Here is a 27,956-nt window from a genome sequence, read left to right on the forward strand (position 1 = left end):
CATGCATCCCCCTCTCTCCCTCTTCTTCATTTGTGACTTGGCAACTCATCCTTTGCACAGCCACATTGATTTGTGTCCATTTGTCAATTTTTATGGAAAAAAAAAAAAGTCGAAGTATTGGAACTGTCCTGAAATTATACTTTAGTGAGGGAGAACTATTTGAAACTTTTAAAGGAATGATTCTCTCCATTTATGAACATGGTATATCATTTTTCATTTATTTAATATTTTCATGCCCAGAATATTGCCATGAATATTCGTATAAGTTCTCAATATGTTTTAGCAGCTATTGCAATCCTAGCGGTATCTGAACTTACCTTTAATTTCTTCCCTCTGTTATTGGATGACACAGGTTCTGATGTGAGAAATAGTTCCCTGTGGTGCAAATTTGGGACATTTTTACTTTATATAAATAATTCTGTACTTTAAAGTCTCTCAACATGGATCTGTAATACTGCATAATTACTAAAAATAAATTTGAAATGCGTACATGAAAGAGTGCCTGTCGTGGTTCAACGGTAAAGAACCCGACTAGTATCCATGAGGACCCGGGTTTGATCCCTGGCCCCACTCAGTGGGTTAAGGGTCTGGGGCTGCCGTGAACTGTGGGGTGGGTGGAAGATGTGGCTCAGATGTTGTGTTGCTGTGGCTGTGGCATAGCGCCAATTCTACCCCTAGCTTGGAAGCTTCCACATGCCGTGTGTGTGGCCCTAAAAAAAAAGACAAATAAAATAAAATAAAGTAAAATGCACACATGAATAAAGGCAGATTTTGTTCCTTGTCACATAAAGGTTTATCACACATTAAAGTCTTGTTTCCCCTTCAGTGAGTGTTATGGTATGTGTCTTTCTACTCCAGGGAAAGACAATCTCAACGACTCATTTGGAAGAAATAAATTAATAACTTAGGCAAACTTCTATTTTTCTCTGAGTCTGAGCGAAAAGGAAAGAGCAACGATTGCAAATATCTTTTGGAGAAAGACTGTATTTGCCTGTGCAAATCAGTCAGTCCAATTATTTGATTAAGCACTCAGGGAGCACAGAGACCTTCGTTAAGGGCTGAACCTGGTGGAATAGCTCCTTTTAACTGCTCTTTGCTTTTACATTTCCGTGAAACTTCTTTTTTTTTTTTTTTTTGTCTTTTGAGGGCCCCACCCGAAGCATATGGAGCTTCCCAGGCTAGGGGGTCAAAGTGGAGCTCTAGCTGCTGGCCTACGCCACAGCCACGTGGGATTTGAGTCGCGTCTGTGACCTACACCACAGCTCCCGGCAACACCGGACCCTTAACCCACAGAGCGAGGCCAGGAATCAAACCCGCATCCTCATGGATGCTAGTCTGGTTCGTTAACCACTGAGCCACGATGGGAATTCTGAAACTTCTATCTTGATCCTACTTAAAGAGAAGGAAATAAAAGGGAAATAGTAGAAGTCTCTGGAAAAACATGAAACCAGTAAGGCAGGCTTAGAGGTGGTATTTGGAGGGAATGATAAGGACCCATGGATACCTAGAAAGGTAGGGACCCATCATGTACTTATCTAAATCAAATCAAGGTGTGTCCTGGCGCCGACTCCTACCTTTTGGTTACTGTCTCCCTTCCCAGAGCAGTTCACAGTGAATGGCTTACAGGGGCCAATCTTAGCTCCTTTGGGTGGAGACGTTGAGCTCAGCTGCCAGCTGTCCCCACTACAGAGTGCAGAGCGCATGGAGGCACACTGGTTCCGGAACCTCTACTGACCACCTGTCCACCTGTATCAGCATGGTAGACGTGTATTGAGAAATCATCTCCAGATTTGTGGAGCAGACAGAGCTCCTGAAAGATGCCATGGGAGAGGGTAAGGTGGCCCCCAGGATCCTCAATGTGAACGCTGACGATGACAGGCTGGGTGGTACCACTGTTTCTTCAAAGACGGTGATTTCTAGGAAGAGGCCGTCACAGAAGTGAAGGTCACAGCTAAGGATGGATCCCGCTGAGCCTGCTATGCAGCCATGACTCCATCTGAGGCGGAGTATTAGGCAAACTCTCAGTGTTTCTGACCATTTTCGTATTACAGAGCTTACCAACCAAGTTCAAATTCATGCATTTCGTCTTTCAACAGGGAAGAGTGGAGGATTCCGAAGGCAAATTGTTTCTGCGCGCACATTACCTTCATCAGCAAGAACTGTATGTTTCCCACGTCCAGATATACCCCGTTAGATATAAAGTAGCAACAAATATAAACCATCGACAGAAGCCTTTCAGGATGTTTGCTGTTTTTTCCATTATTTTTGACAACACTTTAGAAAAAGCTGGCTCTATAAACCACCTACATCTTTACAAATTTCTCCTTAGTGGTCATTCTTTTTTTTTTTTTGTCTTTTGTCTTTTGTTGTTGTTGTTGTTGTTGTTATTGTTGCTATTTCTTGGGCCGCTCCCGCGGCATATGGAGGTTCCCAGGCTAGGGGTTGAATCGGAGCTGTAGCCACCGGCCTATGCCAGAGCCACAGCAACGTGGGATCCGAGCCGCGTCTGCAACCTACACTACAGCTCACGGCAACGCCAGATCGTTAACCCACTGAGCAAGGGCAGGGATCGAACCCGCAACCTCATGGTTCCTAGTCGGATTCGTCAACCACTGCACCACGACGGGAACTCCCTTAGTGGTCATTCTTATTCCCATTTCTCCCTGACTCAATTCACAACTACTGATTTGCAGACTCATCTTCCTAAATATATTTCAGAAAGCCTTCATCTGTCATTTTCCATGTCCTCCAATTCTGCCTCAGTGTCCAACTTTCCTGAATAGCAAAGAAATGGTGGGGAGATGGAAGACTTGAAGTAACCCAAAGGGCTTCCAAAATATGAGGGCCCAAGACCAGACTTAGCGTTTTCACTGGATATCGCAACACTCCTCTGTGTTACCTAGAACCAAGCTTCCAGAATGATAGCCACTAACTACATGTGGCTACTTAAATTTACATTTAAATCAAATAAAATTTAAAATTAAAATGAAAGTAAAAATTAAATAAAATGGAAAATGGAGTTATTTAGTCTCCCTGACCATAGCTTAGGCTAATAGTCTCATGTTGCAAAAAGCCACTGTTTCAGCTTGCACAGACACGGAATATTTCCATCATTGCAGAGTTTTTTTTTTTTTTTAAGATAAATTCACATACTTCTTTTATTCATTTATTTATTTATTTATTTATTTATTTATTTTTTTTGTCTTTTGTTGTTGTTGTTGTTGTTGGTGGTGGTGGTGGTGGTGGTATTTCTAAGGCCGCTCCTGCGGCATATGGAGGTTCCCAGGCTAGGGGTCGAATCGGAGCTGTAGCCTCCGGCCTACGCCAGAGCCACAGCAACGTGGGATCCGAGCTGCGTCTGCAACCTATACCACAGCTCACGGCAACGCTGGATCCTTAACCCACTGAGCAGGGCCAGGGATCGAACCCGCAACCTCATGGTTCCTAGTCGGATTCGTTAACCACTGCGCCACTACGGGTACTCCATTGCGGAGATTTTTATCAGGCAAGGCTGCTCTAGAGAAACTCTTTAAATCTCTGCTCATTCTTTCTTTGCTCACACATTAGGCAAGTCTCGCACCCCCAGCATTGTCCTGAGAAGTTTCCAACACGTGTTCCTTTTCTCTAAACTAACATGTACTGCTTTATTTTGATGATAGCAGTGCATTACCTATTTCATGCAGAGCCCATAAGTAAGTTTCAACCAAAGTACATGGACCTTTATGTTGTTTACTGTTCACTAATAAATTATGGCAGCTCTTATGTGACTCATGATGAAGACAGAAGAAAAAACATTAAGCAATAAATTCTATGAGGACTGGGACCTTGATTGTTTGGGTTCGTTATTACTTCCACGGGCCTAGCCCAGTCGCCCAGATTTAGCAAATCATCAATAAATACCTTGACTGACTGAATGAATCAATGAAACAAAGAGGCTTTTCCTCTCCTGACTTTTTTGGACCAGGTGTTGATCTGTGTATCACAACCCTTCAGTCTGGCTTCGCCCGCTTCCCTTTAGATGAGCTCACAGCAGCAACCAGAGCTTCATGGTGCTTGGCCATCCGTACATCTACCAGCATAAGGTTTAAAGTGGAAGAAGGGGGCTTGCCTTTCTCGCTTTTGTTTCCCCTTCCTCTCACCTAAAATATAGCTTTCCCCTTTCTTTCCGACCAGCTACCCGCTTAGAAACGCAGAGCGTTATGCATCCTCCTAATACAAAAGGGCTTTTAATAGAGGGAAATTCAGGAGGTTGGGTCCCACGGCCGGAGATGGAGTGAAGGGACAGTAGGGGAGAGACCATCCCACGTTCATCAAAATCGAATTCACAAGACACAGACAAATTGTTCAACAGGAAGACGACCCTTCTCCTAAGACAGTCCCAGATTGTCACTTGCTGCCTCTGAAACCCTATAACTAGTCAAGAGGAAAGGGCAAGCATTATCCCCTCAGGTGAGTTCTGTGTGTTTGTTCTTCAAATGATGGCCATTGTCATCAAATGTATAAACTAAGGAGAAAAATCAATATACCTCTTCACTTGGTTTCTAGCAGATTATATTCTCTTGGCTTCATTCACCGTCTTGCTTGTTTTCTTTCTTATTCTCTTCTGCTACTTCATCTTTTTCACTCTGCCTTCTTGATATACGGGTTCCCCAGGGTATAGTCTTTGAGTCTTTTTCTCATTTGTGACTTAATTCTATCTCCTGGCTTTATGTAAAATCAGTAAGACAATAACTCTTCAAATGATATCTTCTACCCAGACCTCTCTCCCAAACTCTAGTCTCATCTCTAAACCCACATCTCAATGTGGAAATCTAGTAAATATCCCAAGCCACACAAATAAAAACCTACACTCTTAATCACCTGTGACTTGTGTAATTTATGGCCTTCCCAATCACCCTTCCTACTTTTAGTTCCTTGAAACAAAATCCTTGAAGCTGTCCTTGACTCCCTTCTTTCTCATATTCTCCATCACGTGTGCCAAGAGATAATACTAGCTTTACCTTTAGCATATACCCAGCGTCTCGCCACGTCTGACTGCCTCTGCTGCCGTCCACGTCTGATATACCATCACCCACGATCTGAACGTCGGCAATAGACTCTGAAAAGTCCTTCCTATCTCTTGTTCACTGTGGGGTGTTCTCAACATGTGGGTAGGAGGACCCATCTGAAACCTGAGACGTATGTCACCCTTTGTTCAAGACCCTGCAGTCGCTCCCCGTCATATTCGACGTAAAATCCCCCCCCGCCGAGTCCTGCGTTCTCGTTCCCCTATAACTTATCTGACCGCGTCCCCTAAGGTTCCCTTTGGTCTCCTCCAGTCTCTCACGCAGCTCACCTCGCTGTTCCCCAGCCCCAAGAGAGGTGCTGCTGCCTTGGGGTCTTTCTCTAGTTGCTCCCTCTTCCCGGAATGCAGCCATTCCAATAAGTTCCCTTATCTCCTTCAAGTCTATGGTCCACCCTCACCTTTTAAATAAGGTTGACTTTGACAAACTAGCTTGAAAAAATGCAGCTTCTACCACCCTCTCTACCTGAGAATCCCTATCTCCTTACCCTCTTTCAATTTTTCTTTTCTATATACTAGAATCACTTTTTAACCTACAGTGTAACGTATTTATTATGTTTATTGTCCCTTATGTAGCCCCCTTTCTAAAACAGGAAGGTGGAGATCTTTGTTGTGCGTGCTATACCCCAGATTCTTCAAATATCGTAGGGCACAGAGCAGGTAAGCAATAAATACTCTGTACTTGAATGACTGCAGTCAACAGAAGAAGTGCCTTGGAAACTGTCACATAAAAGCATCTGTATAAGTATTGGCTTAGGTCTGTGAAATTAATGTTGGAGTCAGATGTTGAGAGGGATATTTCAATTCAAGATTATTGTAGTAGGAATAAGTCCCAAACAGGTTTAGTAATTTACTATTTTTTTTAGAACTTCTTTTCTTTCTTTCTTCTTCTTTTTTTTTTTTTAATGGCCACACCTGCAGCATTTGGAAGTTCCCAGGCTGGGGGTCAAATTGGAGCTGCAGCTGCTGGCCTACACCACAGCCACAGCAACACCAGATCTAAGCCACATCTGCACCCTACACTGCAGCTTCAGGCAAGGTGGATCCTTAACCTACTGAGCAAGGCCGGGGATCCAACCCGCATCCTCAAGGACACTATGTTGGATTCTTAACCCACTGAGCCACAACGGGAACTTCCTCGAACATTTTTGTATTTATTCCTCTGGGGAGAAAGACATCACATTCCCAGACAAAATGACAACCGTCTATGCCCAGGATGTGCAAACCAGCAAACCAAAGCAGTCGCTTTTTCGCGTGAATAGGAGAGAAGGAACGTTTATATAAACTTAGGTCTCTAAGTGTGTGCAAGAGGAAGAATGCCAGGCCCAGTGAATGCATTGGCCAAGTCTGCACATATCCTGGTTGCTTAGACAGAAAGACTGAAGGACTGAGGTGGCCTGAGGCTTGGTGGGAAGAACCTAGCTCTGCCTTGGGGAGAACGGGACACAGAATGGATGGGAAGAAATGGGGTCCGCAGCCTCCACTCACCTTTGCCCCAGTCTCAAACCAAATCACGCTTGGCTCAGTCCCACTCCAGACCCTTCGTCACTTTTCATTCACCCAGTTATAACTGGCTCCCCAAACTGCCTTCGGTCTACCAGCCCAGAGTCAGAGGGTCTTGAGTGCGTTGGACGAATCTATTTCAGACAAACTGTTTCCATGGAGCGCAATTTGGAGATTGATTCTGGCCATAATTCTGCTTCTGCTGCTGACCTTTATCAGAGAGCTCAGGCTCAGTCTGCACTTCGGATTGCAAGGCAAGTGGGTTCCAAGGGTGGGAGATGGGGGGCTAAAGCTGCATGACCCTTGATGCCCAAGCCTGTCTGCCTCCGGAAGTTCCACACGCTTGGGTCATACCCAGAGAAAAGAACGAGAAGTTCCTAACTGGCTCATGCTCCCGAGGAGGCACACTGATGGAGGGACGAGAGGGAGGGAAGAACCATGAGCTGCTTTCCTCTGGGCCTGCTCAGCCTCAGCCCGAAACCCACCCCACTCTAGAAACAGCTCTGCTTCTCGTCCCAGTGACCAACCACTCAGCCCTGAGCCTTGAGCTCCTCGGGATCCCCTCGTCCTAAGCCTTAGCCCTATTTTCTGCCTCAGTCCTGTTCTAAATAAATACAAAAGGAGGGCATTAAAACATAACTCTTGCTTTCCTGATGCCTTTCTCCCTAATCTGAAGTCTCTCCATAGAGACGGATGATTAAATCTCTTTTTATTCAGGTGGCTTCCACAGTCAGCTCTCTCCGTGGTCGGGGGAGCCGATACTCTTCACTTCAATATGTGTGATTGTCTCTCTCGTTATCTATTTGCATCACACACAAAAAAAGAGATATGTGGACCAAAAAGAGGAGAACTTCCTCCAAATATGTCTTTTCCCAAGTGCTCCATCTCTGGTAAAGCGTTTAAGCCAAAGAAGAGTCATATTTGTTTGAAATACAGGAACAACCAACTTTGGGCAGATGGCTTTACAAGACTGATACAAAGCAAGGTCTCTTTTAGCTCTTCTCAAAAGGGTTCCTACGTCCACAGATATTTTGCTTCATTTCAGGGTGTGCACGGACACCTGTAACTGATCCGTCTCCTCTTGGACTCGCTTTGAGGGTGAAGTTGAAAAGGTGATTATGAAAGGTTGAGGAAAGCTACACCTGAGCTATTTAAAAAACGCATCTTCGGCTCTATCTAAAAATGAGCTTATCTCCATGGAAACTGTGCATACAGGGCAATGATCATCAAAATATGATAATTTTTATCCTGAGCTTGGATTTATAGCTATAGCCCCAAATCACAAGCTAGAACTGAACTATTCAGAGGCTCTTATTTATTAATTATCTCCTATGAAATAGAGAAAAAAATAGCCCCAGCCCAGACTGAAAATGCTTTTATATCTTACTAAGAAAGCCCACGCCTGGCTCTAGCTTATTAAGCATGTTTGCAGACTAAATACCATGTCCACCAGTGCTGGGGGAAAGAAGTAAGATGCTAGGATAATCACTGGTAAATATTAAATACTAATTATGTACCAAATGGATTTTATGTAGATTAATCCATTTACTCTTGAGTGAATTAAACATTATCAGTGGCAAAATCTGGCCCCCAAAGAAGCTGAATAACAATCCACACAGCTAAGTGATGGTGGTGCCAGGACCCCAACTCAGGCACCTTGACTCTTTAGCCCTTTGTTTCAATAATTATAGTGTGTACTGTTCCTCTACAAAAAGTCATACAAATAAAATAAAAAAGAAAGAGCTATTTAGTCAGAGCTGCCTTGTGAAAAGGAATTGATCTTTGCAGGGAAATATAGCCTGGGCACGTGGTAATTTACAAGCCTTCCACTGGATATAACCAAAAGCCCCAAGGATCGTTTGCAGGTCACTGTCATTGTCAGAGCAGACCTGAAATCCTCAAGAACGAATCTGGGGATTAAAACTTTATTTCTGTTTGCTCTCCCCGGAGGACCTAAAACTGGGCCACCGATTGCAGAGTCCTCTACCCATACTGCTCACGGCTCCTGGTAATTAGGCAGATGCACCCATCCACGAGCCTCGTTTCTAATTGCTACTGACCTTTCTTCTCCTTTCTTCAAATGGGCTTTTCCCTCGAGGACACGGCCTCCTCTATAGGCATCTCATCCAGCAGTCTCCTTCCTTATCCAGGCAAGTTTCTATTTGCCCTGCCTTTCTGGCCTAATTTTTCTGCTTTTTATGGCTGCACCTGCGACATATGGATGTTCCCAGGCTAGGGGTCGAATTGGAGCTGCAGCTGCCGGCCTACATACACCACAGCCACAGCCATGGCAATACTGGATCCTAGCAGCATCTGTGACCTATGCTGCAGCTTGCGGCAACACTGGATCCTTAACCCACTGAAGGAGGCCAGGGATCAAACCTACATCCTCATGGATACTATGTTGGGCTCTTAATCCACTGTGCCACAGTGGAAATGCCCTGATTTTTTTTTTTTCTTCTCTTGAGGTTTATAAATTCAGAAATCACTCATCAATTCATTTAACAAACAGGAATTTCCGGGAAATCCCACAAGTTGTATACATATACACATCCAAGAGGCAATCAGAGGGAGAGGACCAGAAGTGGTCAGATTCTACCCCCAGTGCAATCTGCCTCTTCCCCTCTGCTTCTGTATCTCTTCAAACATCGACTTCTACTGCCTCTCATGGTCTCTGCCTGTTCTCTCAAAATCTCAGAGTTATTAGCCGATGTCACTGAAAAGAAATACACACGGTATAGAAAAATAAGGGAAAGGAGAAAAAGAAAGGGGGAGAAAGGGAGAGAGGAAAGAAGGAGGGGAGGAAGGAAGGGAAGACGTATGCCCTGCATGAGAGCATTTTAACTGTAGCCTTTTTGAGGCTCCTGGGCTTTCTACTAGTTAGTGCCTCAAATTCCAACGACAGGCTCAGTTCTGACTTCACACCTGTGACAGTTCTCTCAGGCAAATGTGGAAAGCCCAAGTGTTTCATCCCAAAGCTGAACTTTTTGCCAGGCTTAGGTGTTTGCTTCTATTTGGATCTCAATGGCAGAATTAAAACCTTAATGTCATCATTTTTCTCTTTCAGAAACGTGTAAGCGTCCACCACGGCTGAATCAGGAACATTTCTGAACCTGAGTCACAGGAGGGCACATATCTTTGAAATCCCCTAACTCATGCCCAACCAGGAAAGCCCCGATTTTATTGTGCAAATATAATGGCCATATGAAATGGAAAGAACTATAGACCTAGTCGTGGGTGAAGAAAAATTTTAATTCCTGATTCTCATGCTCCACCAGTAATCTACAACCCTGAAGTGTCCCATTAAAAATATATGCAAGGTTATGCAAATATGTACTCTTAATCACTAGCAGACTTTCCCCCCTAAATACAATGCAAATCCATCCTGAGTTATTACAGGCAACACAGAAAAGTATTTGTACCCAAGCCGAAGAAGGCCTGTAACCTAGAACCAGAAAGAGTGGGCACTTTGTCCTTTCCTCTTGCACCCATCGACCCTTGGCTCTCTCTGTGCCACCTGTTGAGAGCTGCCAGATGTCAAAGTGGCCAATTAGGACAACGAGGAAACTCCAAGTAATAGTCAAGCTTTTACCCCCTTCCTGTGGGCGTAGAAGAGGCTGGAAAGGACAGAAGCGCTGGCTCCTCACATTTCCATCCCCCCACCCCACCCCCGAACAACACTGGGCAAGGGTCAGATAAAACGCAGCATCGCTTCGGAAATTGCGTCTCACCACAAAGAGCACTGAACCAAAGGCTCCTGCCACTTTTAGACTCAGGAGGGAGGTGGGGTGAGAGACAGAGAAGGGCTGGGAGTGGAAAAATGCCGAGTCCGAGTGGAGAAGAAAGTTTTCAAGACACCCTCTCCCGATAAAAGGAGGTCTCAGCAGAGGCGACTGAAAAGCATCTCAGCTGAGGACCCAATCAGCAGGCCTCCAAAAGGAGGCTCCTGGGCTGGGGGTGCAGGTATGAATATGAGCATGGCTGCTGGGGCTGGGGGACCTAGTCCTCAACTGCCATTGCCCCCAGAAAGTGCCAGGTGCTGGCTGGCACCAAGTCTCTGGTGTGGGGAGGGCAGCCTTCTCTGCGGGGCCTTCCTGGCAAAGCCTTTGTAATTTCCTGTGCTTGGACACAAGGGATCGTATGTAGGAATGTGGCCTGGAGTTAGATCCTCATATCTCCCCAGGGTGGAGAGACATTCCACCCTTTGCGATTAAGCAAATGCAAGGACGAGGGTGTGCATCCTACAATTCAGATTTATGCTTCTTATGTCTAGTTTCTGCCACTATGGAAAAGAGCCCAATCACTGTCCTTGCATCTGTAGCCACAAATTAATAATTGGGGCGGGGGGAGCAGGAAGGAGCCTGTAGTCAATATTCATCCACTCAAAAGTCAGGTTGACCTGCTGACTCAGTGGGATTAAACAAAGAGTTAGAATCAAGAAGCTTTACTGTCTCTCAGAGTGGAGGGGACCAGACTTGTTAAAAAATGTGTCCTATTTTCCGCTACGTGGTGCCTTAAGGTCATTTCTCAGTGCTGCTTCTCTGTTTTCCCACTGGAACTAACCTAAGAGTTGCCTTAATCAAGCAATGATTTTATCAATTATCTTGTTTTCCCAGAGTTATATTTTTAAATATCAAAATCATACATTAATTGATTTGAAAGAGAGATTATACAATGCAGTCAACTGAAAAGGTCCAATTCATTCTACTTATAAAAATGGTGATTTATTTATTTATTTTTTGCATCTCAGGGCTGCACCTGCGGCACATGGAGGTTCCCAAACTAGGGGTCTAATCGAAGCTACTGCTGCCGGCCTACGCCACAGCCACAGCAACACCAGATCCTTAACCCACTGAGCGAGGCCAGGGATTGAACCCACAACCTTATGGTTCCTAGTCGGATTCCTTTCCGCTGAGCCATGACGGGAACTTCTAAAATGGTGATTTACACTCTACTAATAGGTCTCCTATTGCTAATCATAAAAATTTAGAGCAGCGACCGCATGATAGGCCAAAATTGGAAATGGTCAAACTTGACCATATATTGAAATGCTCTATATTAGCTACTAGATTTTTAAATTAAAAAAAAAAAAACCACTTCCCATAAGCAAGTCAATTTTGTTTTACAAAGAAAAAATAATTTTCCCCAATACATTTTCTACAATCTTCCTTAATGTCTTCTCCAGTCCTACCAAGTCTGTGGTAGGGTTTTAGGGTGAATCTCATTGTTTTTTCAGTAACTACTTTCTTTGCCTTTTTCACTGAATGAGCTTAATTCTTCTCCTATGTTGAAAAGTTGATTATTTCAATTCTATGTGTCATGTTTCACATCTTTTTAAGTTCTAGCAGGTTAAGAGGATACATAAGAATATATGAAAAATGTAAAAAGCAAATCCACAGATCCCGGGCAGGTTCTGGTGTGTCTTGTAAGATAAGCATCAGTTTTAGTGTGCAATAGCCTTTTCCAAACAAACACAACATACAGTGATTTATTTTTATCCCAGTTATGAGGCTGCAGGAAAAAAGAGAGATAGATGAAAAAGAAAGAGAGTGAATATATATTATTGGTGATAGTTTCACCACGGTATTCATTGACTTTAGTTGCAAAGAGATACTATGCAAATTAAATCCGACTCCTTTCTAGAATGCCTTTATTCCTTGCAAGCTTCCTTCCAGCAGAGATTTCCTCTCATTGATATAAAGCAGAGAATTCAAGTGAATGACTTCTAACTAAAAGTTGCTTCTCACTGCTTTTCCAAAGACATCTTTGGCGTCTTAGAGGAGACTGATATGTTCCCAAATATATTTTGATTTCAACCACTTGTCTTTAGTAAAATGTGAATTTGCAATACCTTGAGCAAAGTTTATTTCCTTGACAGGTTTCCTACAAATTAATGGATTATAAAAGCATCAGATGACACATCTGGAACAAGGGATAAAAGGCTAAAGAGGATATGTTAAGATCGCCAAAGAAAGTAATGGTAGCCTTACAATTTTATGTAAAGCCAAATAATTGCCTGGTAGAGGGCAAATAAAATATATTTGTACACATAAATTTGCATTTCATTTGCAGCTCTTGTACAGACTATGTTAACTTTCAAAAAAGGATAGAAAAGCAATCAGAAGACAGGAGATAATAAATAAGGGAAATGACTGGAATAAAATCAATAGTCTACATGGGAAACTGGAAATGATTAAATGTCAGTAATTAAATGTTGGATCTATCAGCACTTAAACATGTCCATGGAAATAAAACTATTCTCAAATCTATGATGTTTAGAAGAGACTTAACTAAAGCATAACGACAGAGAAAATTTGAACATACAGGGATGCAAAGACCCAAACTATAAATTTTTACCAAAAGAATATGTGGAAATTTGTCTTACTCTTATGGAAAAAAGATAATTGAAAAGAAAACAGAATAAAAAGGTTATCAACAAAATAAATATAAGAACTATATACCAAAACTTTCTAAAAATTAGTGCATAGCACATAAACACTAATAATGCAGTTTTGACCCTCCTACACTGTTGGCGAGAATATAAATTGGTGTGGCCACTGTGGAGAACAGTATGGAGGTTCCTTAAAAAACTAAAAATAGAGTTACCATATTGTCCAGCAATCCCACGCCTGAGCATATATCCAGAAAAGACAAAAACTAATCTGAAAATGTACATACACCCCACTGTTCATAGCAGCACTATTCATAATAGCCAAGACATGGGAGCCACCTAAGTATCCATCAGCAGGTGAATGGATGGGGGAGGGATGGGATGGACTGGGATTTGGGGGTTAATAGATGCAAACTATTGAATTTGGAGAGGATAAGCAATGAGATCCTGCTGTATGGCACAGGGAACAATATCTAGTCATTTGCAAATGAATATGACGGAGGATAATGTGAGAAAAAGAATGTGTATATATATATAATATATATATATGTATGACTGGGTCACTTTGCTGTGCAGTAGAAATTGACAGAACACTGTAAATCAACTATAATGGAAAAAATACTGGAGTTCCCGTCGTGGCGCAGTGGTTAACGAATCCGACTAGGAACCATGACGTTGCGGGTTCGGTCCCTGCCCTTGCTCAGTGGGTTAACGATCTGGCGTTGCCGTGAGCTGTGGTGTAGGTTGCAGACGCGGCTCGGATCCCACGTTGCTGTGGCTCAGGCGTAGGCCGGTGGCTACAGCTCCGATTCAACCCCTAGCCTGGGAACCTCCATATGCCGGGGGAGCGGCCCAAGAAATAGCAACAACAACAACAACAAAACAACAACAACAACAAAAAGACAAAAGACAAAAAACAAAACAAAAAAAACAAAACAAAAAAAAACTATAATGGAAAAAATAAAAATCTTAAAAAAACAGATGAATGGATAAAGTAATTGATATACACATATAATGGAATACTACTTAGTCATCAAAAGGAATGAAATAATGCCTTTTACAGCAACATGGATAGATCTAGAGATTGTTACACTAAGTGAAGTAAGTCAGAGAAAGAAAAATATATGATATCACATACGTGGAAGCTAAAAGAAATGATACAAATGAACTTATTTACAAAACAGAAACAGACTCACAGACACAGAAAACAAACTATGGTTACTAAAAGGGAAGGGAGAGGGATAAAACAGGAGCTGGAGATTAACAGATGCACACTACTATATATGAAAGAGACAACAAGGTCCAACTGGGAGTTCCTGTTGTGGCTCAGTGGTAATCAGCCCAATTAGTATCCATGAGAATGCAGGCTTGATCCCTGGCCTTGCTCAGTGGGTTAAGGATCCGGCACTGCTATAAGCTGTGGCATAGGTCACAGACGGGGCTTGGATCCAGTGTTGCTGTGGCTGTGGTATAGGCCTCAGCTATAGCTGTTTTGACCACTAGCCCTTCCTTAAAAGCTATGATATTAAACATTTTCAAGTGCTTAAACTTTATTTAATTTTAGTTCTAAAAGTAACTACTACCTTTAGTCCTCATTGCCAATACTTAATGAGACTCATTTTAGACTTTCTGGTTTTCTAACGCTTATTCTTTGGTAAATTCCCCAGGAAAGACTCCTGGAAATAATATTCTCTTTGTAATATCTTGTTTATGCCGTTAGGCAGTACCTTTTTTATATTCCAAAGTTATTTCTTTTTTTCTTTCTTTTCTTTTTTCTTTTTGCTTTTTAGGGCCTCACCCTTGGCATGTGGAAGTTCCCAGGCTAGGGGTAGAATTGGAGCTACAGCTGCCAGCCTATGCCATAGCCACAGCAATGAAGGATCCAAGCTATCTCTGTGACCTACACCACAGCTCAGGGCAACGCCAGATCCTTAACCCACTGAGCAAGGCCAGGAATCAAACCTGCAACCTCATCATTCCTAGTTGGATTTGTTTCTACTGCACCACCACAGGAACTTCCCAAAGTTATTTCTCTTGTTTATAAATCTATGGTTTCTATTTACTTTCCTGAATATCTTAAATTTTTCCACACTATTAACTTCTGGCATAAATGATTATTATTGAAATATCTGATTGTAATTTGATTTTATTTTCCTTTTATGTAACTTGTTTGGCTAAGTGACCAGATAGACATTTTTCTTTTACTTTAATGTCCAATAATTTTAATAGAACGTCTTGCTATTGATTGTTTTGAGTCTGCGTTCTTCTGCATGTGATGCACTTTGTCAATATGTAGCATCAAATCTGTTTTTGTTTTGTTTTTTCATTTTAGGAAAGTTTTCTTGAATTATAAATGTCTACTATTTGTGCTGCTTTCTGGATTTGGCTTTGTATTCCAAGGTCTGCAATTACACATATTTTGAATCTTCTTTGTAGTATTCACTTATTTCTCACACTTCTCCAATCCTTTGCATATCTTTATTTATGAATGGACATTGGCATTTAGTTTTTGTTGATAATGTCTGGCATTTAGTTTTTGTTGATAATGTTTCCCAGTGGATTGTGTTTTAGCTCTCTAGTTTATCTGTTTATGATTTTGGGGGAAAAGAAGATTTATGCTCTAGGTCACATCTTTCCAGAGTTCCCTCTGTGTATGAATATATATGTAAGATAACTTTCTTTGCACCTATAATTATTTAAAATATTTTTAATTTCCAAAAGACTGTAAATTATTTAAAACTTTTAAAAATCAATTTTCAACTAAATCTCAGCGTTATCAAAGAATGTGGGCTGGGTGATACTTATCATTGAAGTTTTTGAACTTCTGTAATTATAGTAGATGATTACTCTTTGCTAATGTTTTATTTATGATTGAAAAGGATGTGAAATTTTTATCATTAGATATTTCTTGCATCTTATTTTCTTGAAACTATATTAGCTTTCTTTTGATTATGACTTAGGTATTATTTTTTCCCTAGCATTTTATAATCAAGCCTATAGTCTTAAGTTGTAGCTAGATGCATTTAAATAGCATATGTGGAAGATACAGAGATAGTATGAGAAAAAGAGTGTATATATATTGGGTCACTACGCTACAGCAGAAATCAATACAACACTATAAATCGACTATACTTTAATAAAATAAAATTTTAGAAATACTATACAGTGGGATTTTTAAAATTTTATTTTTAAAGTTTTATTAGCGGTCTTAGTCCACTTATTGTGATTATGAAAATAGATTGACTTCCACTATCTTATTTTGTGGTTACTATTTTTCTACAAATTCTTGAAGCCACAGCAGTGACTTTCCTCATATCTTTCAGTATATGTTTATGCAGGGAACGGTCTCCGTTTACAGCTTTATGCTGACTCTACTCAAACTCGTGTGAAACTCCAAGGTCTGCCCCACCTCTGGGTCTTGCTCTTCCTCTCAGCCGATCCTAATTTCCAAATAGCTCCACATAGAACCAAAAGTCAACAGGAGACATGAGGGTCAATCCTTCTTTCTCAATATGTTCCTATTAGGAAATCCTGGTTTCTTAATTTTTTTCCCCCTTTTTTTACAGCCACACCCGCAGTATGTGGAAGTTCCCAGGTTAGGGGTTGAATCAGAGCTGCAGCTTCCAGCCTATGCACAGCCACAGCCAATGCGGGATCTGAGCTATGTCTGTGACGTACACCACAGCTCATGGCAATGCTGGATCCTTAACCCACTGAGCCAGGCCAGGGCTTGAACCTGCATCCTCACAGGCACTAGTTGGGTTCTTAACCCTCTGAGCCACAACAGGAACTCCCCGGTTTCTTAATTTTTTACATTTCCTTTCTCTTTCTTCCAGATTTCCAATTCCCACCATATGCTAATTAGATGAAAAGTAGGCTAGAAAACATATTTATATTCATGAGTAGTATAACCATGCTAATATTATTACTATATTCTTCTAGACTAATAATGCATGGCAGAGAACGTGAGTGCTCTGAGGTCTTCCTTCTCTGTCACATTTGAAAGTCTGAGATGTGTTCGTCACTGTCCTGTGAGTCTCTGTCTCAGATAAGTTCAGGCAGGAAACACATCGAATTGGGTTACATTTCCAGGATCTACTTCAAGAGTTTCCGTTGACAAAGTTCTTATTACGACGGAGCGGTAATTTTCCTAGCCGTGTCTCTGTTTATCACTTTCCCCGAGGGAATAGTGTTGATGTGATTAGTGGATGGTAAATACTGAGATTTGAGGATTCAGATTCTATAACCCCCCCCCCCCCAAGCAGCGCTGCCTCTTTTCTATTTCTCGTATCTAGAATTGGAAGAAAAGCTTTTAAAAGAGGCTCAAGTTTAGGTATCCATGACCCACAAGGGGGAAGAAATCCTCTAGAATTAAACACCAAACTTGAGGCAAAATGAGAAAAGGGAAACTTTTGGCAACTAATTGATCACCATCCAGGTCTCCCTCTGCTGCCACCCAGCCTTTGATGGTAACGGCAGACGCCCAGGCTCACCCGCAGGTGTTATTTCACCAGTGAAGAGGGATTTTGGAATTGAGTGGAATGAGCACTTAGCAAGGCGCGAGGTAGACCCCAAGATGCCCTCGTTCTGCTTGCTGACACAGAAGGAAACACATACCTCCAGCTACCAATTTTTTTCTGAGCTTATTTAACCACGTTAAGAGACGTTTCAGGAGTGTAGGCTTAACACTCCAGGGATTCAGGTGCGGCTGTAGGAAACAACCTCCTCAGAGCTCTTACCCCCGCTGCCGCACTTACCTTTCAGGGTCCGAAGTAGGCAAGACATAAGTAGGGTGAAAATATCCTCAGTACAGCCAGGATTGCATACATATCAGACATCCAGGTACGATGCAATGGGAACAGGCCATCTGGAGCAGAGACTGGAAAAGAGAGAAGGTTAAAAAAGTAATTTTTTTTCTTTTTTCTTTTTTTTGTTTTTTGGGGCTGCACTTGGGACATACGGAATTTCCCAGGCTAGGGGTTGAATCAGAACTACAGCTGCCAGCTTACATCACAGCCACAGCAATGCAGGACCCAAGCCGCATTTGCCACCTACACCGCAGCTCACGGCAACGCTGGATCCTTAACCCACTGAGCAAGGCCAGGGATCGAACCCTCATCCTCATGGAGACTCGCCAGGTTCATTTCTGCTGCACCACCACAGGAACCCCAAAAAGCAATAGGTTTTTTTTAAACAAAATTAAATAGAGATGGAAAAAGATGCATAAACAAGACACATAGAGCCCATTTAACAAGGGGAAGAAGGAGTCTTAGCAATGAAAATCTGCCTTCTATCCCTCACCTCTTGTTTACTTGTTTTTTTTCTGAGCCTCGTTTGTGACAGCAACCCCAGGCTTTGTGACAAGATAAGACCTGGTGGTTTGGATGAACCAGAGGGTGCATGCAATTTGGACTGAGCCATGACTGCGACCTGTGAGGCATCACTTCCACTCACTTATCCACAGGCAACTGAGAACACCCTCTCATTTGCTTTTATATTCTTCCCTAGGAGCTGCAGAAGCAAAATATCCCAGAAATGCCATCGAGACAATACAATGGGCCTCTGGGCAGTTGCATAAAGCAAAATTGTTTGTAATGGCAGCTCAGTGCTGGAAGGAAAAATCTGAACACAATGTGCACTGGGTAGGATCATAACACTGAAGGAGCTCCAAGTCAGTCTATTTAAGTCACAAAAGGGGAGTTCCTGTTGTGGTGCAGCGGAAACGAGTCCACCGAGGAACAATGAGGTTGCAGGTTCGATCCCTGGCCTTGTTCAGGGGGTTAAGGATCCAGTGTTGCCGTGAGCGGTGGTGTAGGTTGCAAATGCGGTTTGTGTCCTGCATTGCTGTGGCTGTGGTGTAGGCCTGTGGCTGTAGCTCGGATTCGACCCCTAGCCTGGGAACCTCCATATGCTGTGGGTGCAGCCCTAAAAAGCAAAAGCAAAAAAAAAAAAAAAGCAATAAAATGGACAAACGATGAAAAAGGAGCCATGATTACTAAATTCCAATCTCTAAAAGTCTGCAATAGTGATAAGACCCTAGAAGGACCAACAGAGACGTCAGAGATGATAGTTTTCATGTCATTAATGTCAAATATTGTCACTAAAATGTAAGTCCCATGAGGTCAGGGTCTTTTAAGTTTTTGTGTATTGTTGAATCCCCAGGATTTAGAAATATGCCTGATACATAGTAGGTTCTTAGTAAATATCTGTCAAATGAATTAGAGCTACAAAGATAACATTCAGCTAAAACTGATTCCAAACAATTTTAGATATTTCAGTTGTAAGACAGAATCTTATAAAACACCTATATGTACATTTCAAATATTAAAAGATACAAGCTAAGAAATGTTTGCAGGACAGAAAATGATTAAAGGTCACATGAGGCCTGGTTCATGTCAAAAGTAGTAAATAGACCTGATGGTATTAAAAAAACATAATACCTGAGACCGAGAATACAAAGGAGAGTTTCCACAATGGATTAGACATATCTTAGGATATAACTAATAACCTGGATAACAAATGGGAGGACGTGAACATGGAGAGAAAAACTGGAAAATAAAGACAGAAAGAGACACGTGGGATGGAGTGAAAAGTTCTGATCAATAGTCATCTACAATTGTAAGAGAAGGAGTTCCTGCCGTGGTGCAGCGGAAACAAATCCAACTAGGAACCATGAGGTCGCAGGTTCGATCCCTGGGCTTGCTCAGTGGGTTAAAGATCTGGCGTTGCCATGAACTGGAGTGTAAGGTCACAGATGTGGTTCGCATCCTGAGTGGCTGTGGCTGTGGCTGCGGCTGGCAGCTGTAGCTCCAGTTTGACCCCTAGCTTGGGAACCTCCACATGCTGTGTGTGCGGCCCTAAAAAGCAAAAAAAAAAAAAAAAAAAAAAAAAAGAAAAGAGAGGAAAAAAATGAAAAGAATTACACATTGAGACACATACACATAGGCAAATAAAAACTCTTTTGATCAGGTAGAGAATAAAACTGTTCACATTCAAGAGCTGCAATCAGACTGACAGCAGGTTACTCAATAGAATAGCAGTAGTGGAATTCAAAACAGTCATATAATACATTCAGTGCAATGGAAGAAAACAATTTCCAACCTGAAATTATGTAGCCATTGAAGTAAAGTTGAGGTAAAGGCCACCAGACAGAATGTGTCAGTATTTGTAAAGTCAGACATACAAGAAAGAATAAAAATTAAAAAGTTGTAAATATATGGAAACATATAAATAAACAATGCCATATAAAGAAATCTCCTCAAAGGCTTAATATGCATAGAATTAAAACCCCCAACAACCCCAGTAGGTAACTTAGCAGAGACAGATAATATTCAATTATTCCAGGGTCTTTTTCATTTTCTAAGAGTGTTTAAGGAATTCACTTTAAACTTGATAAGTATACATGTTATAATTTCTAAGAGAACTACTTAAATAATGGAAATACTGTATACTTATATGCTGATTATAAGCGAAAACGGATGGAGCGATCACAATTATAAAAATAAAAAAGGAATTATTAAAAATACCCAATAAAATAAAAGTGACGGCAAGAACGGAAATATTACATAAAAGAGGAAGGTCAAATAAGCATAAAATATTGTTAGAGATTTGAAATATCAGTAAGCAAAAGGGATAAATGATCCATTTAAATGACAATTATTGTCAAGATAGATTAAAAATTAAAATTTAATTATACGACTTTTGCAAGAAGAATATTAAAGCATAAGTATATAGACAGTCTAAATATAAAAGATTTTATAAGATTGAATAAAGGGTTAAAAAAAACACACGATGCAAATACAAATCGAGACAAAATAGAGATTAACACAAGAAACAATTGCTAGCTACACTGTAATGATTAATGTGTCTTTTCTTCACTAATCTTTATCAATTTAAAACATGTACATAGCAAATATGGCGTCTAGCATGTTAAGAAAATTTGACAAAGCTAGATCATTTACATTTAATGTAATTATTGATATGGTTAGACTTGTCTTAAATAAATAAAATCATTTATTTTCTACATTTTACCTATTTCTTTTTTCTCTATTTCTCCTTTTCCCCTATTTCTTATTTCTCTGTTTCTCCTTTCCTGTATCTTGGGGGTACTCTGAACTTTTTAATTTTTTTTTATTATTATTTCTTTTTGTCTTTTGTCTTTTTGAGGGCCACACCTGCAGCACATGGAGGTTCCAGAACCACAGCAATGCCAGATCGGAGCAGCGTCTGCAGCCTACACCATAGCTCACAGCAACGCCGGATCCTTAACCCACTGAGTGAGGCCAGGGATCAAATCCGCAATTTCACGGTTCCTAGTCGGATTCGTTTCTGCTGCGCCATGATGGGGAACTCCTGAACTTTTTATTATTACATTTTAATTTATCTTTTGTGCTTTTTATTCCATCATTTTGTAAAGTTTTCATTCATTTGTTTGGTTTCAGTGGTTGCACTAGGCATTAAGGTAAACATACTTAACTTTCCAGAGCCTACTTAGAATGACGATTTTCCCACTACAATCAGTTCCCTTGCCTGTGGCTTTTTATATCGTAGCTGTCTTATATATTTCATCTATATCTGCATACATTAAAAATCCAATCAGACAATATTGATTTTTGCCTTCCAACATCAAACATATTTTAAAGGAAGGTCCTGAGGTCAGAGCCCTCGTGAGCAGGATTAGTGCTTTTATAAAAGAAACCACAGAAAGCTCTATGGATCCCTTCTGCCATGTTAGGACACAGCAGGATGGTGCCACCTCTGAACCAGGAAGTGAGCCCTCGCCAGACTGTGATCCTGGCACCTTGATCTTGGACACTTCCGCCTCCGGAACTGTGGGAAATAAATTTCTGCTGTTTACAAGCTACCAAAGCTGTGGCATTTTGTTACAGCAGCCTGAATGGACTCAGATATACACCTTGCTGTCCACTTCCTGTGACTGTGCATGTGTCCAGGGCCAAGCGGTAGGACAACATGGAGAGAAGTAGTCAGTGCTTAAGAACTCAAGAAAAGAACATTCTAATAGATTTACCAGATATTTACAATTTCTCCTCTACTCTTTCCTGATTCCTAATGTCCACATTTCCTTCTGGCACTATTTCCCTTCTGTCTAAAGAATTCCCTTTAACAGTGCTTCTCAATAGTTCAAAAATAACTTGAAAATAATGGTTGGTAGATATAAATACATGATAGATGATAGATATATAGATAGATAGATAGATAGAATGATTTAGCAGCATATATACTGCAGTCAGAGAGTGATTTAGGGTATTCAGACCTCCCATACTGGTCTGGAAACAGAATTCCATCTTAGACATTCTTACATATTGCTACTTCCTGGTTGTCCCTGAAGGGGCTGTGCTTTGTGCTTATTTGTTTGTTAAGATTTGAGATATGGGCTTATAATTAGAGATGCAAATAGATGTAATGAGCTTTGTTTGGGGGCAACTCAGAAATATATTTGAAAAAGCCCCAACGAATATTAATGTGACCCTTTATCTTACTTTGATAGTCGTCCTATGCAAATACTTGCCAGTGACTGCAAAATAATGAAACATATTGCTAAATTCTCTGATACCATCATCATAAGGTATATGATATATTATAAGAACCCTGCTAAGCAATGTCTAAATAAATAGGCAGAGGTTTAAACGATGGCTTTCAATGGTCTTGAAACTGAATGGGAAATAGGTAAAATTGTGCGTTTGAATTTTTTCATTAATTTTTCAAAGAAAATCTCTAATCCAAAAATGCTTAGATCATGGCGCAGCGTCAGTCAACCAATAGGTGGCATCAACAATTGGGTTTTTCAATAAGCGTCTGGATGTGATAATTTTGGATGGCATGGCTGTGACACCTGAAGAAATGTATATTTTCCCTTGGTGCACAAGCACATAGGACCATAAGTCTTGGCTGAAATACAGCCATCAGTGGAGCTGAAAATGCTGGGCCTGAAAACCGTTCAGGGAACCGAATCTAAAGCCTCTGAGATGTCGCTAAATCCCAATTCCGTCTCCTGTTGGTGCTGCAAAAGTCAGCCAGCTTTTTTCTAGAGAGATCCCGTTTTTCTAGTCCCATTTACCTCCCTTCCTGAGTTTCAAGTAGATAGGAAAGATGCCAGCAGACACCAGGAAAGGTAAACGATCAAGAGAAATTACAAGAGAACGTATGCTCTCTTCTGCGGATCTGAAAAAGAGTCGACAGAGAAAGCGAATTAGGAAGGTAGGACTTTGGGGATCATTAGAATAACAACAAACTTGCTGGTTACAGGGAACTTTTTAAAGGTCTCATTGCCATAGCTACTCAGATCTATTCAGCTTAGGTCAGAACTCAGGCATAAAAAGCAGGAATCAGGCTGAAGCTTGGGATTACAATCATTTACACTGTGCAGCATGTGCTCAGCCTGGAAATAAGATCTAGAAAGAGTAGGGCCCTGGTCACTAAAACCTTGTGAATGCTGGATGGTCTCAAGTTTATAGAACCATGGAGTTCTGGTGCAGCAGGTTAAGGATCCAGCATCACTGCAGCAGCTCAGGTTGCTGCTGTGGTGCAGGTTCAGTCCCTGGCCTGAGAACTCCCACATGCCACGAGTGTAGACAAAATAAATTAAAAAAAAAAAAAAGTTTATAGAAGCAACAAAGTGGTAGTTTGGGGATGAGTTAGCTAAGAGGACAAAAGTGCCTTGGAAGCCAGGAATTTCACAGCAGTAAGGGCTTTAAGGTATAACGAGTCTCCTCTTTACCAAATCCTGGCTATTTAACTATTTAATCTTTGTTCAAATACTTATATTCTAGGGAGCTTGTTAAGTGTGAGAAAAATCATTCTGAGACCGGACAACTCTTCTTATTGAACCATGATTCCCAATATCAAACAAGAAGAAAAAGATTCCCTTACTGATTCTTATAATGTTTCTAGAGGAAAACGACAAAATTATTGGTTATCCTGAAACGTATTATGCAAGGCACAAACCACTATGAATACTTGGCTTTAGAGTAAGAAGATTCAGAAAGAACCATGCATGTGTTTTCATTTTTGTTTTAGTTCTTTGTTTTGTCCGTTTTTTAAACCCAAAATACCAGCAGATACCAAAAAGAAAGTTCCAGAGGAAGAGTTTTTCCCATTACACTACAAGTAAACTCTATGAGGGCAAAGACGTTTTGGCTTTCCTTACCCCCCCCCCCTACTTCACTGTCAGTATCTAAAACAGTGACCAGGATCTAGGAGGGGTTCAATATATATTTGTTGAATAAATGAATAAGTAAGTCAAGCTGTCTCATACGTCCGCGGCCTCCCCATCACTGTAACACACAAAGAACGGCCTTGATGGCACACGTGCAGAAGAGCGTGATGGCTGGAACAACGTTTGACACCTGAAACTTCCAGGTTTCAATCCTGCCTCTATATTTACAGGTTGTTTGAGCTTAAACAGTTCACTTAAAAACTGCTTAATTTCTTCATTTAAAAAAAAATGATGATAACAAATAGAACCTATCTTTATAGGAATGTCTGGGTACCTTAGAGCTTGAGTGCATATTGTTTTTCACATCTGCTGGCACATGATAAATACCGATTCAAAGTTACAGAGGTCGGATAGGGAACAGACTTGTGGTTACCAAAGGGTAGGGAGAGGGAGCGGGATGGACTGGGAGTTTGGGGTAAGGAGGTGTAAATTATGACACTTAGAATAGAAAAGCAATGTGCCGCACAGGGAATGATGCCCCATCTCTTGGGATAGGACGTGATGGAAGGTGGTATGGAAAAAGAATGACTGGGTCATTTTGTTGTAGAGCAGAAACTGGCACAACACTGTAAATCAACGATACTTCAATTTTTTAAAAAAGTGTAGAGGTCTTTATGAACTGGGCAGAGGGCTGGGCAAGTTGAATTTCATGTTCTTTTTTGGCCTTAGGTCTCCTGAATCTTAGATGTCTCATTTTCATGATAGCTCTCAAAAGGCACCTTCTCTTTGAATTACGTGTATGTCATTATAGATGAAAGAGTCTCCCAAAGTCTCCCGATCCATCTCTTTATCCTTCCAGAATGGCCTAGAATGTAGGACAGCTTCTTTCTCTCAGGAAGTCTAAGGTATTTGGTGTCATAGCCTGTCCCTTTTGTTACTCATCTACTCATGTTAAATATATACTTATGACTCAGTAATTTCACTCCTAGTTTTACCTGCAGAAGAGACGTGAGCCCTAAAGTCCACCAAACAGTATGTTTGAGGATATTCATGGCAGCGTTATTCTTAGTAGCCTCAAACTGAAAATAACCCAAACCTCTGGTCACAGCCTAGACTACTGCAAAGAAACGCAAAAGAACAGACTCTTGCTGTTTGCAACCCGACATAATGAATAATGGTGCGCGATCACATATATTAAATGCATGATTTCACTGATATCAAGGATGAGAGGAGGCAAAATTAACCACGGTGACAGAAGTTAGAGTAAGGGTTACCTCAGCAGGATGGAAGTGGTGTTGATGCGGAAAGGGCAAAATGGAACCCCCTGTGGTGCTAGAACCATTTATTTATTTATTTATTTTATCTTTTTCAGGGCTGCACCCCTGGCACATGGAGGGTCAAGGCTAGGGGTCTAATCAGAGCTGACGGCACCAGCCTACACCACAGCCACAGCAACGCCGGATCCCGAACCCAATGAGCAAGGCCAGGGATGGAACCCGCAACCTCATTGTTCCTAGTTGGATTCATTTACCACTGAGCCACGAAGGGAACTCCAGAAATATCTGATATCTTCATCTGAAGGGTGAGTTCATGGGTGTCCCTGTATGTAAGAATTCACTCTTTAAGATTTGTGCACTCTACTGTGTGGAAGGCATGTCTAGACACAAAAAGAAAAATATTGTTTAAAAATCCAAACTAAAAGTAAATCCCACTAGGCATCCCCATCTGTAATTGGCTTTTTTGAAATTTGCGTCATCACTTTTTTTTTTTTAGGGCCACACTCACAGCCTATGGAAGTTCCCAGGCTAGGGAGTGAACCGGAGCTACAGCTGCCCGCCTACACCACAGCCACAGCGATGGATCTGAGCAGCATCTGCAACCTACACCATAGCTCACAGCCACACTGGATCCCTGACCCACTGAGCAAGGCCAGGGATCAAACCCGCATCTTTATGGATACCAGTCAGATTTGTTTCAGCTGCACCACGAGGGGAACTCCCTGTGTCATCACTTTTTGAGCAAAGAAACGGAATCAGTTTATTTTGGAGAGTGGATAGGTATACAGATAATACATACATACAATTTTAAAAATATTAATGGTATGTTTAGAGTTTTGGCTGCTAGTAGTGATGATGTATTTTGACCCAATCTTCCTGCTAAAGACAACCCAGACGGGAATGAAATCAAAAGCATCTCCTAAGATGTGCTCAAAGGTCTAACAGGATAAAGAGCAATAACAGAACTTGAAGAGGTCAAGGGCTGGAATTCAGGGAGAGTTTGGCCGTCTCTGCCCGTGGCCATCACTTGTCAGGGAGGGTAACTAAGGACCCTGGGTTTCTCGTAGGGAACTTCTGCAAATAAAAAAAAAAAAAAAAGAATTGGAACCCAGAGGCCAAGACAGTCCTTGGCCTTTCCTCTGGAAGCTTTTACTGATTACCTGGAGATAATTTGAAAATAATGAGCCACTTGAAGTTCTCTAGAAGCAGAGAGGGCATTTTATTAAAGGGGTTCTGCACTGGCCAGTGCAGAAACCTCAACACAGAAAGTGATGCTATGGATTAGGATCCTGAGGGGTTCAGACCGAAGCAAGAGTATAAACTACACCAGCTGCAAAAAGAGATTTTCTCTCCAAATTGCTCTATCAATTCAACGAAGTCTAATTGAAATCCCAAAGGATATGAATGTAAGTGTGTGTCTGATTTGACAAGCTGATGCTAACATTTTCACACATAGACTTAATGCTTGCACATGTGTGAAATCACATATGAAGTAATTTAGTTAAATTATGAATTAGAGTTTTGCTTGCATACCAAAAGCTTGAAATCAACCTCTATGTTCCTGTATAGGATATGAGTAAAATGATTCTGAATCATCTGCATGATGAAACATTTTGCAACCATGGAAGGAATAGGAAAAAATTCATATACTGATATGAATTTTCTTGCAGTTCATATTATTAAGTGAAAAAAGCAAGTGGCACAACAATGCACATACTATATTCGCATTTAAAAAGAAGGTACGGCTATATAAATATTTGTATGCTGGTATATACCTGTATGTCCGTATATTTGCATATGCATGAGCACATCCACGTGTATGTTTGTGTAATACTGCGCATGTATATAAATAGGTGACCTATCTAAGGAAGTGGTCCAGAGTAGCACTGCCAAGGAAACATGGAGATGAGTCTTTTCTGTCCTTACCTGCCACCCTCAGATCCATGACGGTTGCTTCATAGGCAACCCCGTCTTTAAAGGAACGGTGGTACTGACCCCCATCAAGAACCCTGAGGTTGTGAATTCTGAGGGTCCTTTGCCCTCTCCCAGGGCATCCTGCAGGAGCACTGTGCGATTCATACACCTGTGAGTGCTCTTTCCAGCGAGCTCATCCCCATCCCTGTTAGAGGTAAATCAGCTGGGAATATCTCTCCCGTTATCAGCCCAGCTCCATGGGATCTGCACGCTGTGGTGGGGACAGCTAGCAGCTGAGCTCAGCACTTCCACTCACCATGACCACCTGGTGGCTCCTAGAGCTGCTCAAGATGAACTGCCCTGTGGAGGACGTCGGAGACCAAGGATTTAGTCCAAAGGCCGCAGAGGGATTCTCCACCTAGACCCCTCTGGGCTGGACCCATTGGCCTTCTTTTCCGCCAGGTCCTTTCTGCCTTCAGAACTTTGCTCTCAGAGAGATCTTCATGCTGACAGCATCCCCCATCTCTCAGACCCTCCTGTCACTGCCTCCATCTCATCTCTCGGGTCCCAGCTTCAATGTCAAGTCCTTAGAGAGAATTTTAATGATCACCCATTTAACATTCTCCCTAATCA

The 27,956-nt window shown here is 41.5% G+C and overlaps 1 protein-coding gene and 1 pseudogene across 8 annotated transcripts in view; one reads left to right on the forward strand and one right to left on the reverse strand.

The window, feature by feature from the left end:
- The window catches only part of SLC5A9 (solute carrier family 5 member 9), a 100,394-nt gene that overhangs the window by 42,765 nt on the left and 29,673 nt on the right, over positions 1-27,956 (reverse strand). For 7 of the 8 annotated variants that reach the window (XR_014805179.1, XM_084959079.1, XM_084959078.1 and 4 more), the window contains one exon: positions 17,714-17,835. The gene's annotated coding sequence lies outside the window, so the exon portion shown is untranslated. Of the gene's footprint in view, positions 1-17,713; positions 17,836-23,034; positions 23,139-27,956 lie in introns of all 8 variants that reach the window. The other variant, XR_014805181.1, reaches the window with a different exon arrangement.
- LOC146402982 (putative selection and upkeep of intraepithelial T-cells protein 1 homolog) lies at positions 491-27,745 on the forward strand (annotated as a pseudogene).

The sequence above is a fragment of the Sus scrofa genome, chromosome 6, assembly GCF_054392235.1.
Source record: "Sus scrofa isolate SSC_HxYL_T2T_F1_AM1 chromosome 6, Sscrofa_HxYL_maternal_Yorkshire_Landrace_v2.0, whole genome shotgun sequence".
NCBI classification, from domain to species: domain Eukaryota; kingdom Metazoa; phylum Chordata; class Mammalia; order Artiodactyla; family Suidae; genus Sus; species Sus scrofa.